This window comes from Sinocyclocheilus grahami, unplaced genomic scaffold (genome assembly GCF_001515645.1).
Source record: "Sinocyclocheilus grahami isolate Dianchi unplaced genomic scaffold, SAMN03320097.WGS_v1.1 scaffold414.1, whole genome shotgun sequence".
NCBI classification, from domain to species: Eukaryota; Metazoa; Chordata; class Actinopteri; order Cypriniformes; family Cyprinidae; genus Sinocyclocheilus; species Sinocyclocheilus grahami.
Window position 1 is genome coordinate 497,663 of NW_015505593.1, and position 4,116 is coordinate 501,778.

A 4,116-nucleotide genomic window follows, 5' to 3' on the forward strand; every position below is an offset into this window, starting at 1 on the left:
GGGTATGCACAAAGGAACCATTCTATGTGTGGAAAAACTGTATGGAATATTTACCCCACGCCTCCAAATCCAAATGTATAAAAAGGAAGATACAAAGAAGTTCTGGAGATGTTCTCTGCAGAGATTCTCCACTTTATTCTCATTGTTGAAATAAAGTGTATTTCTTTTGACTTCAAAAACCCAAGACTGAGTGTAATTTCTAAGAGCAGAGGAAAAAGACAAGACACCTGAGGCCAACCATACAGTTCTTAAAGACATACACACCCACTAAAACGGATAAGAGGCATAAAATGGACTTAAGAACATGTAAACCAATTAAAACTCCATAAATACACAACATCACTGTAATAAATAGAGCGGTTAAAACTTGTCCCTTGTGTGACAGTGTCACAACCTGACAAATGGAAGGCTACCTTTTTATGGAGGTCCATGATGACCACTGGTGGATGATCACCACAATTTACACAGGAATACTGATAATCATGATCAGTGAGTGCTTCAAAATGAAGATACCCATGAAGAACTGTATTAGCTGAGGGAAACTGTACCCCTGTAGTCAATTCTAAATATTCTTCCACTCTGCTCACTGCAGTATGCACCTAAGGGAGAAGCATTATAGTGAAAATACAGAAAATGTTCTGTTTAAATTTAATATATTTACCCTTTAAAAAGATTCATTCACAGGTTATACTTAAATAAAAAAAAAAAAAAATACCTGTAGCTTGTTCCTTATGGTTAAGCATAAAGAGAGATCAAGGATTATCCGGTCATTAAAATTGTGTAGGCCATCTTTCCACTCTTGGTAACAGTAGAGGGTTTTGCATTGATGGCAAGATTTACAGTACGGTTTTCAACACATTCAATGATTAATGAAAGCACAGCAAATCTCCAGTGGGATGATGTGCCTTGGGTATTCTTTTTCCAATAATGGATGCCGTAAATGTTCTGGCAGAACAGCAGGTAATTTTTGAACTTCAAAATATACTCAACCATGGCTTTGAACTTTTGGTCATCTTTTGGTGGATATGGAATGTTTCCCAGCTCAACCTCATCATGATGGCCTCCATCCTCTGTTGATGTTTGAAATTCCACCTCCTCAGTGCACCAAACTTTCCTGAACAGCTCACGGTGAGTCTGAAATAAGTGCCATTTTGCAATGTACTTGTGTTGGCATGATCTCTTCGTCCTTGCACAAGGACAGTGCCACAAATTATTTTTTGTGTCATATGACTCTTCCTAAGTCGTGTGCCATGTGCCATGACTCTTCCTAAACGACTGTAATATGAAACAGTCGGCTCATAAACGGATATGTATTTTTTGGACTGAGGGATTCCAATTTGGGAATATACAGACAGAGGTATATGGTTGGCATTCGCAAGGTTTTGCAGATCAAGGCAGACCTTCTTTTTATCCTCGCCAAAACACCGGCAGTTCACCATCTCATTAAGTGTTTCCTCACTAAGTACAGGAGAGGAGACATAAGATGTGCAGTAAGTTAATGATTTAAGGTGTACGCATTGATGTGCTTTCAACCCACTTCTCCATGCCAAATCCATGTTCACCTGGCACTCAGCAGATAATTTTTCGAGACTTTATTTTGAACGTGCAGAGGTGTAGTGGCCCTGTGAAAAGATTTGTGAACAGTATAAACTCCATTCTCTGGATCCATGCATTCATTTGGAAGGTGTGAACTTGCTGTAATGTCCTTATGTTTTCCTGTGTGTTTCCTTTCTATGTGCCTTTTTTAATTAATTCTGTTCATGCTAAGCTGGCATATGAGACCATTTTTACGCACTACTTGCTTCACACGGACCCTTTGTATTTGCGTACTTGGGGCGGCTGGCACAGTGAAGGTTGTTGGAGCTGAGATGGTGGAAGTAGTTGGAGCTGGGATGGTGGAGGTAGTTGGAGCTGGGATGGTGGAGGTAGTTGGAGCTGGGATGGTGGAGGTAGTTGGAGCTGGGATGGTGGAAGTAGTTGGAGCTGAGATGGTGGAAGTAGTTGGAGCTGGGATGGTGGAAGTAGTTGGAGCTGGGATGGTGGAAGTACTAGGAGCTGGAATGGTGGAAGTACTTGGAGCTGGGATGGTGATGGTGGAAGTACTTGGAGCTGGAATGGTGGTGGCTGTGGCAGGGTGCTTACCCTTGCAAAAAGACAGATGCTTCATGAAGTCCAGTTTACGTAGCAGCATGGAATTACAGTGGATGCAGTGGTAATGCCACTTTGGTCGGCAATCTAATCCACATCTGTGAATGGTATACCCTAAAATATAAGAACAATAAACTGTAGTATTATTACGATGGTCATCAGTGTAAATTATGAATACCCAAAATCTGAATCAGGTTAACAAAAACAAAACATAAATGCAGTTGTTTGGATTCATTGCTCAAATTGAATTAATCTTTACATTGCATTTCCCAAAAGAATGTTTGCAAATGTTACCTTCATGGAGAACTGCATGTTTAAAATGGCTCTCCAAATGGTATTTCACTTTGCTCAACTTTGTTGGTTGAAACAAAGCAGAACTGCAGAACGGGCAGTGAAACTCCTTGCAGCGTGTAGTGCATCTCTTTAGTTCAGGAAAGGATTTACCTTCTTGGATTGTTATGTGTTTCTTGAAAAACATTTTTAAGTTAATTTCATATAAATAAATAGACATAAATTAGGCCTAAGCCTAGTACTTGACCAATTTATTTATTTATTATTAAATTTATTTATTTTGTCATACTATTGCCTGCCCTGAGCTGTGTCCTTGAAAGCACTTCATATAGAGTACAGTACACCAAGGGTTTTCAACCTTTTAGGACATGCACCCCCACACCCCCCAAATTTGTCTAATTTCACCATATTTTAGTTTTAAAACAAAATAAAATGTGATAAACCAAAGGAATTATAATTCTCAACTTGCACACACTGATTTGATTTGACAACTTTGGAATACATCACATCCGGTCAGCGTGTTGCATACGGTGTAGTCGCTCAAGTTCAAATATTTGAACGCATCCGAGGCTCAAATCGGATCCGAAAATTCCGCATTAGACTTCCGGTCCAACGGCTGTCATTCGTTGTGTGCAGTGGAAAGGCGGCTTTACACTGTCAATAAACGTGACCAGGGTTGCCAGGTTTTCACAACAAAACCCGCCTAACTGCTACTCAAAACTAGCCCAAAACTACAAAATGCAGCAAGTGTTAAAGTAGCCGAATTCCGTGGGAAAACCGCGGACTTGGCAACACTGAGCGTGACTGATACTCGAGCCAACTCTGCTCTAATGGCGCTTTTCCACTGCATGGTACCGCACGGTGCGGCTCGGTACGGTTCACTTTTGGGGGGTTTTCCACTGGGTACAGTACCTTGTACTTTTTTTAGTACCACTTCGGTTGGGGTTCCAAGTGAACCTTACCGTTACCAAAACGTGACGTGTAAACTCTGCTGATCACGGATTGGCCGGAGAGAATCGTCACTACCTGCGTTACTGAACTTGCGACACAAACACAAAAGAACTATGGGATCAGAATCCCGCCTAAAGTATTGCAGTCATGGATAAAAAAAGAACAAGCATGAAAACAAAATTAAAAAACGCAAGTAAAAAATATATTGCACAAGATTTAAAAATGAAAGCAAAGTTTTCAGAATTGCAGACAATGGTCACGGATTAAACAATAATAAGCGTAAATCAAAAAAATTATAACACATTTTTTTAAATAATCAGCATGAATCAAAACTTTAAACACGTTTTAAAATCATATTGCACAAAATTTAAATATTAATGCAAACTGCAATACTTTAGGCGGGATTCTGATCCCGTAGACGCGCATCACCCATGGCAAGATCGCGGCGGCAGCCGGGAGGCATTGAGTATACCTCGTGGAGCTCCTCTTGAAGACTCCCGTGGCGATTTATTGTTTTATCAGCGGCAAAAGTGTGCTTATCATCCGCACTCTACTGTGATCGCTCTTCCCGGATTATGCAAAGGAAAGTATCCTCGACATTATGTGACTAGCAGACAGTCGTTGAGACACTGCAGGGGGAAACAATGCGGAAACTTGGTTTTGAACTGGACTACCCCCCCCCCCCCCCCCTTTTTTTTGTGGGGACATTTGGGACTTTTTTTGGGG